This window comes from Dioscorea cayenensis, chromosome 13 (genome assembly GCF_009730915.1).
Source record: "Dioscorea cayenensis subsp. rotundata cultivar TDr96_F1 chromosome 13, TDr96_F1_v2_PseudoChromosome.rev07_lg8_w22 25.fasta, whole genome shotgun sequence".
NCBI classification, from domain to species: Eukaryota; Viridiplantae; Streptophyta; class Magnoliopsida; order Dioscoreales; family Dioscoreaceae; genus Dioscorea; species Dioscorea cayenensis.
Window position 1 is genome coordinate 5,871,031 of NC_052483.1, and position 8,945 is coordinate 5,879,975.

The window sequence follows — 8,945 nt, forward strand, 5'->3', positions numbered from 1 at the left end:
TGTGGAAATTACCCACGGGCGTGTAACTGTTACATGGTCATCGACAGGGGCATTCACACGTCCCTGTGTCTTCTCATGATGGAGAAGTTGAGCTCAAAACAGAAACACATGCCTGTGTGGAAATCCCACACGGCCGTGTGTCTTCTCTGGATGACTTAGAAAAACTACATACTCTGTAAAAAATTTCTGCACATTTACACATGCTCAGAGCCTGCCTACATTTTGAACAATTGACCATAGAATCATGCAAAACATGCTCAAACGACCAAGAACTTCGCCAATCATAATTAAGCACACGAAAACACCAATTATCCAAGAGAAAATCACAACAAAAGCATGTAAAAGATTAAGACACCAACACTCAAGCTCTTATTCATGCAAGCACTAAACTAAAACTTAGAAAATAGTGAAGACTTAGGTTGTCTCCCAAGAAGCGCTTGTGTAACGCCATTAAGCTTGACGTACCTGACCTCACCTCACGAGGGCTCATAGATGGAGGTTTCCCTCTTACCCATAACTTGAAAGCATGATGAATATAATCTTTTGAAGGTAGATGGGGAGTTATTGGGTTTGTTACAGCACAAGGGTTCATCACCCTTACTCTGTTCTTGCACATCCCCATTAGCCTTGGGGCCAATCTTGTGACGTCTCCTTGCATGCTTCATCTTTTTGATCATCTTCTTTATGATCCCCGGGGTAGGTTACACCTTGTCCTCTAGACCAAGTGTCATGATTTCTTTATTCTCCACCTCTTGGTCTAGCAATCTCTCATATGGGTCCGGACACATCATTTGCTGCATATATTCATCTATTAGTTCAACGGTAGTGTCAAAAAAGTAAAGAGTATCATCAAAATAGAGAGAATGCCTCATGACTTCGGTGAGGTGATATGTAAGCTTATCATCCCCGACTCGTAATGTCAACTCCCTGCTATCCATGTCAATAAAAACCTTGGAAGTACGCAAGAATGGCCTCCCAAGTATCAATGGGACATTGACATCCTCATCAACATCCAACACTATAAAATCCACAGGAAATATATACTTGTCAACCTTCACAAGTACATCTTCAATGATGCCCCTCGGATGTCTCACCGTGAGGTCCGCCAATTGAAGTGTCATCCGAGTGGGCCTAGGCTCTTCCAAGCCTAGCTTTTGGAAGAATGTGTAAGGCATGATGTTGATGCTAGCCCCTGAATCCGCTAATACATTTCTTCGCCTAAATTACCAATGTTGCACGGAATGATAAAGCTTTCGGGGTCTTTTTTCCTGTTCGGCAAATTCTTTTGTAACATCACCGAACATGAAGCATCTAAGATCATAGATACACTCTCCTCCAACTTCCTCTTGTTTGTCAAGAGGTCCTTAAGAAACATTGCATAGTGAGGCATTTGAGACAACGCCTCTACAAATGGGATGTTAATATGCAACTGCTTAAATAGACCCAAGAACTTCTTGTATTGATCATCATTTTTGTCGTTTTTCAATCTTGAAGGATAAGGGATTCTTGTCTTGTAGGGTGGGGGTGTCACCCCCTTCTCTTTTGCTACTTCCTTAACCTCCATGACCTCGGGTACTTCAACATTGGTCTTCTCGCTCGAAAGCCCACCCTCAACTTCCTGACCACTTCTCTAAGTGATCGTCTTCACATGTTTTCTCGGATTTGTCAGTGTGTTACTAGGCAAGCTTCCTTGAGTTCTCTCTGATAACGACTTCACAATTTGCCCCACTTTATTCTCTGGATTGTGCAATGAAGCGGTATGGTTGCGAAGTGTAGCTTCGACCGACTGAAACCTTGTATCCGACGATTGGTCGTCCAGGTTTCTAAAACTAAAACTCGATTCTCCATGTCTAGGGCTTGTTGTTGTTTTTGGAAACCCAGTGGTGCCATTATCTTCTATTGCCCTTGATTGTTCCAACAAAGATTTGGGTTGCTCCTCCAACCAGGATTGTAGGTGTTGCTAAATGGATTGCCTTGGACTCTCATTGCATTACCCACAAAATGCACTTGTTCGACCGAGGATATACCACCATTTGAAATCAGGCAATTAGACAAAGCATGCCCTCCCCCACACCCAGTGCAACTAGTCAAAGCCAGCACTCTAAGAAAAATTAGAGTATCTAACTTCTTGCTCAATAACTCAACCTGGGCCGCCAATGAAGTAACTGCATCGATCTTATAAAGTCTGGCTACCTTTGTTTTATCTCTTATGTTCCACTGATAACTATTCATGGCCATTTCTTCAATGAGATGTCAGGCTTCTTCGTGGGTCTTGCTTCCTAATGTACTATGCTTGGGTCTCTTGTGTTCCACTGATAACTGTATTGTGCTTGGGTTCAACCCATTATAGAAAGTCTAAATGATCATCCACTCGGGGAACCCATGTTGAGGACATTTTCGCAGGTGCTCCTTGAACCTATCCCATGTCTCTAATTCCGTTTGCACAAAGGAGGATATTCCATTAATGAGCTTTGCGGATTTTTCACGAGGGAAATATCGGGCAAGAAAAGTTTCTACCATCTCCTCCCAAGTAGTAATCGATGCTCTAAGTAATGAATGTAGCCATTGCTTTGCTCTCCTCTTCAAGGAAAATAGGAATCATAGAGTGAAAAACTTGAAGATACAAGTTGTGCTCAAAGACATGTAGGTATGTGCCAACCTCCGTTGTGCTCAAGTGAATATTCAAATTAGATGGGCACAAATGCAGTCACACTCATGTGTTCCGACTTGTGCAATGCTAGTAAGATTGTCATCAAATGTGTTTTTATTTAAATATGCAACACGATCTACAGCATGGACGTGTGCCCATTTATGTTGCCTCGATGAAAAGTGTGGATCCGGGAGTATTTTGGTGGAGTACTGAAGCAGGTACTATAGCAAATTAGTGTAACAAATTATTGTAGCAGTTACTATTCACATGCCACTGAAAAACGAATTTCTGCAGATTCACATGAGCGTGTGGAAATTCCACAGGACAGTGTACATGCCCGATTCCATCCCTATTTAGGTCACGATATCAGCCCGATTTGGGGATCCTTCTTTCCATCCTTTGCCCTATCTTTTCTCACCTTTGGAGGCACCCACGGCTAGGGTTTGGAAAGGCTTTAGCTAGGATTTTGGAAAGGTTTACGGCCTTCAACACTGCATTTCTTTCAGAAGAGAGTTATTGGTGGAGCTTTCGTTGGCATTGATCCGGCGAGGTATGACCTAGGCTTGACAAGGGGACCTTTGGAGAAGACGCGGCCACTCCACAAGACCATCGACATGAACACCAAGGTGGTTTTATTCATGGATTGCGTATTTTTACTTTTAATTTCATTATTGATTGTATTTTGCTCCATGTATAGCTAAACCACCAGTGGGTACTTGGGCTTGTAAACCCTAGGATGATATTGTTTCTTTGACCTCTTATTATGCTTTCATTAATTGATGTTTTTAATAGAGTTCCAATCTTCAATACTTGTTGAGTTGATTTTCCCTTAGAGTGACACTAGAGTTAAGAATCCATTTTGGTAATCCTTGTGGATGTGTGACACACCATGAGGATTAGAAAATGCTATTTTGGAGAGGGTTGAGAGGGTGAGTCCAGACATAGTGGAGCAGTCCCTTTCCCCTCCGGTGTGATTTATCCTACCTCCACGTTCCAAGAGTTCTTTGTTGTCATAATAGAGTGAAGTGCTAAGAGATGAACTCCTCTGGGCTTAGTTGCACAAGCAATAGAGTGAAGCATTGAAGTAATCCTTCATATATGGGGCTTAATTTTGACTAGGGATCTTCCGCCTAGACCAAACGGTTAGGTCTATTTTAGGGAATAGGGTTTATCACTTGGAATTCCAAGAGCCTAAAGCAACTTAGCACAATGTGAGTGTTGAGATTGAGAGATTTCTCCACCGGGCATAGTGTAGGGTTAGTTACCCCATTTATCGTCAATTGCCTATCCTATCTTTTATTTGTGCCTCCTTCTTCTTTTCTTATTTCTATTTGCATTGATTTTTATTCACATCACTATTATCTCATTTTCGTTCTAGTTAAATAGCAATCTTTGTGTTTCTAATCATTGTTTCTTGTGGATTCAACTACTCACTCACCGGGGTATTATTACTTTGACAAACTCTTGCACTTGCGGTACATACACAATATGGCGTTGTCAAGTTTTTGGCGCCATTACCGGGGACTAAGCGTTTTAGAAATACTTTGCATTTTGCTATTTTAGCTATTCGTCATTCATTCTATTTCACATTTTCTAATTGTTTCATCATTCTAATTTGTTTCTTTTTCTTTGATTTCAGGAAAATGATCAACATAGATGAATTATTTGACACAATAATGGGAATGGTTGAAGATATAGAACAGAAAGTTCAGTTGTTTGCAATACAGTCAACTTCATGTTGTTCCTTATAAGAGCAATTTACCATCAACTACCCAGTGGAAAGATCAGTAGTTAATTACATTGATAGAATTCAGGAGCAGAGTTGTGAGTTCGATAGTGTACTAGATCAGTTTAAAAAGTCTGCACTACCATTTGTAAGCGATCATTTGGAAGAAAGCTTGGAGAGGGTCTTTGCTCAGTTCGACTCTTCCTATCATGAACAAAGACAGAAACTTTTCTCATTGGGCATTTCAACTTTAGTACATGAAATTTCTGAGATAGAGGATGTTGTTGTTGTTGAAAGTAATTCAGATGCACATGCACAAGTGGAAGAGGTGGAGAATGATCTTGAACAAGGGTCGGAAAATTTTGAGGAAATTAATAGATTAAAGGAAACCAGATTGTGAACATCGGTTGAGGAACTACCCAAGTTAGAGCTCAAAACTTTGCCGGCACATTTGGAATATGCTTTTCTGATGGAAGGATCAAAGCTTCCTATTAGTTTAGCTTCAAACCTATCTACATATCAGAAGGACAGGTTCATGAACATCTTAAAGAAATATAAATCTGCCATTGCTTGGAAGATGTCTGATATAAAAGGCATAAATCCTTCATTTTGTACTCATAAAATCTCAATGGAGGATAATTACAAATTTGTTATTCAACCCCAAAGAAGATGAAACCTGAACATGAAGGAAGTTGTCAAGGTAGAGATGGTAAATCTTTTGGATGCAGGTATCATTTATCCTATCTCCAACAGTGCATGGGTGAGCCCAACTCAAGTAGTCCCAAAGAAGGGAGGAATAACAGTTGTGAGAAATGAAAAGAATGGATTAATTCCAACCAGGAGAGTTACAGGGTGCACATCTGTATTGACTATAGAAGATTAAATGATGCAACTCGAAAGGATCATTTCCCATTGCCTTTCATTGATCAGATGTTAGAGCGATTGGTAGAACATCAGTTTTATTGTTTTCTTGATGGTATGTCAGAATATTTCCAAATTCCCATAGCTCCAGAAGATCAAGAGAAGATAACGTTTACTTGTCCCTATGGGACTTTTGCCTACAGAAGAATGCCTTTTTGGTTGTGTAATACACCAGCGACATTCCAGCATTGCATGACTGCCATCTTTGACGATCTCCTAGATGATATCATGGAAGTATTCATGGATGATTTTTCAGTATTTGGGGACTCTTTCGACATTTGCCTGAAGAATTTGGAGAGAGTGCTAGTAAGATGTGAACAGTTAAATTTTGTTCTTAATTCCGAGCTCATGTATGATGCAAGTGATTATGCCATTGGAGCAGTGTTGGGTAAGAAGAAAGGAAAACAGTTTCATTCGATTTATTATGCTAGCAAGACTCTCATGAGTGCTCAAGAAAACTATACAAGTACAGATTAAGAATTGTTAGCAGTGGTGTTTGCTTTTGATAAGTTCAGGCCATACCTCATCTTATCTAGGGTCACTGTATTCACTGATCTCCCGGCACTCCGCCATCTCATGAGCAAGGCTGATGTAAAACTGAGGTTGATTCATTGGATCTTATTGTTGCAAGAGTTTGACATGGAGATTAAAGATAAGAGAGGAACCGAAAATGTGGTTGTAGACCATCTGTCTCGGTTGGAGGGATGCGAAGGTCAAGAGTCGTCAAGCAAAGTAATTAACAATTTCTTCCCCGAAGAACACTTGTATGTAGTTTAGAGTTCAGAATCAGAGGACGCTCTATGGTTTGCAGATTTTGCAAACTACTTATCAAGGAAAGTACTTAAGCGGGGCCTCACATTCCAGCAAAAGAAGAAGTTCTTCAGTGATTTGAAAAATTACTTTTGGGATAATCCATACATGTTCCGCATTTGTGCAGATTATACGTTTCGAAGATGTGTATCAAGGGAGAAAGGTTTGGACATCCTAGTACATTGTCATTCCGGGCTAGTTGGGGGGCATTATGCTTCAAGTAGAACTGCGAAAAAAAGCCTTAGCGACCGGATTCTATTAGCTGACTTTATTCCAGGGTGCACATCAGTTTGTTCTATAATGTGACAGTTGTCAGAGGGCTGGAAACTTATCATGACGGGAAGAACTGCCTCAGAACCTGATGCAATTTTGTGTGGTATTTGATGTATGGGGGATTGATTTCATTGGACCATTTCCAAAGTCTAATGGTAATCAATATATTTTGGTGGCGTTGGACTATATTTCTAAATGGGTGGAGGCTCAAGCTCGACCTACTAATGATGCTAGAACCGTGGTTAAATTTTTGAAGAGGTTGTTCACTCGATTTGGAACTCCACGAATTATCATTAGTGATCGAGGAACTCATTTCTGTAATACTCAACTTAAGAAAGTGTTGAAGATCTATGGAGTGCATCATCGCCTTGCTACCCCCTACCACCCATAAATAAGTGGTCAAGTGGAAGTCACGAATAGAGAGCTTAGGAGAATCTTGACAAAGTCTGTGTAACAGGGAAAATGGGATTGGTCAGCACGCTTGGATGACTCATTTTGGGCTCACAGAATGGCATATAAAACACCGATAAGGACCACCAGCTATAATTTGGTATATGGTAAGTCGTGTCATTTGCCCATGGAGCTCGAGCATAAAGCCTATTGGGCCATCAAGGCCATGAATTTTGACTTGAACAAAGCGGGGAAACAAAGAATGCTTTATCTCAATGAGTTAAATGAGTGGAGGATGAAGGCATATGAGAATGCAAGGATTTATGAGGAAAGAATTCGGAAGTGGCATGATAAGCATATCAAAAATCTGAAAGAATTCAAAGTCAGCGATCAAGTGTTATTGTTCAATTCTCTTCTAAGGCTCTTTCCGAGAAAGCTCAAGTCCATATGGTTTGGGCCATATACCGTAACTGAGGTGTCATCCCATGGGGCTATTGAAATTTCTCATCGAGAGAAAGGTACATTCAAGGTTAACGAACATCAGCTAAAACCTTATTTTGGTAGAGAGGTTAGTAAAGATGACAAGTATTCTTTCTCCATGAGCTCCCGTGAGGTAAGGTCAGGTACGTCAAGTTAATTGACGTTAAACAAGCGCTTATTGGGAGACAACCCAAGTCTATACTATTTTTCTCGGTTTTCGATAGTGTTTGCATGAATAAGAGCTTGAGTGTTGGTGTCTTGATCTTTTACATGCTATTGTTGTGATTTTATCGTGGATTATTAGTATTATCATGTGCTTAATTGTGTGTGGCAAAGTTTTCTTGGTCGTTTGAGCGTGTCTTTCATGAGTTTCTGGTTACTTTTGCATAATATAGGCAGGTTTTGACTAGATGTAAATGTTCAAAAATTTTCAGCCGAGTCTATGATTTTTTCTAAGTCATCCAGAAAAGACACACGGCCGTGTAGAATTTCCACACGGCCGTGTGTTTCTGTTCAGAGTCCAACTTCTCTATCCCGAGAAGACAAAGGAGCGTGTGAATTCCCCTGTGGATGACCCTGTGAATTACACACTAGCGCGGGTAATTTCCACACGCCCATGTGAAATTCTGCAGAGAGTTCTCATCCATCCTGAGAAGACACAGGGACATCTGAATCCCCCTATGAGTACCCCTATGAAGATCCACGGCTGTGTGGAATTTCCACATGGGCATGTGAAACACTTAGAGAAATTCTCGTGTGGACAGAGGAGCCACAGGGGTGTGTGGGTGCCCCTGTGGGTTGGGCACACAGGCGTGGGGAATTTCCACACGCCCGTGTGGGTGTGTTCAAAGGCAAAGAATGCTATTCCGAGAGCACACAGGGGCGTGTGACTGCCCTTGTGAGGCTCTCCAGGAAGAAGAAGCATGCCGGTAAGCATCTTAGAGATCATTCCCCAGAGCCAGAACACATGGAGTTTGCGATTCCCGAGCATTAGGCTCAGTTGGAGCCATTATCGAAGCTCAAGTTCAGTTAGACATGATTCTCAGACTTGAGTGCGCTCAACGAGGTTCAATTGGCTGATGATATGGCAAATGAGATTGAGGAGATGCTTGAAATGGGTAGTTGGAGACAGTTGTTCATACGGGTGCCGACGATCCATATATTTACTCTAGAGGTTCTTGCTTCTCTCGAGTTCGATCGTTCCTACAGTAGCTTTGATAGTATAGACATCATTCAGTTCAGAGCGTTCGGGAAGCACTATAGCATGAGTATCGCATAGTTTTCCATCCAACTTGGGCTCTATGATGAGGCGTTTACTGATACTGAGGAATATGATTGTTTGCCTATAGATTACCCCTGCAGCTTAACACCACAGCACGCGTACAAAGCACTATTCGAATAGGGACAGTATAAGACCGCGGTGTCAAAGGCTACATGCCTCTACCGACTGAGCTATAGATATATTTACGCCATCCTAACTAGATTAGTTAATTGCCGCGGTGACAGTACTAGAGTTTTGAGTAGACAGGAGGTATTATATTTGTACTCTATAGTACAGAGCGAGCCGATTCACTTGGGACATATCTTGGAGGAGTATTTGAGGCATCAGGGGTAGTATGCGAGAGTGGGGTGATCTTCTCAAGCCCATACATCACTAGACTCATCATCGGGATGGCTTAATTGGATACGATTAGA

At 41.3% G+C, this 8,945-nt stretch overlaps 1 pseudogene; it reads left to right on the forward strand.

The window, feature by feature from the left end:
- The first annotated feature begins 2,377 nt into the window (after positions 1 to 2,377).
- LOC120275014 lies at positions 2,378 to 2,472 on the forward strand (annotated as a pseudogene).
- The last annotated feature ends 6,473 nt before the right edge of the window (positions 2,473 to 8,945 follow it).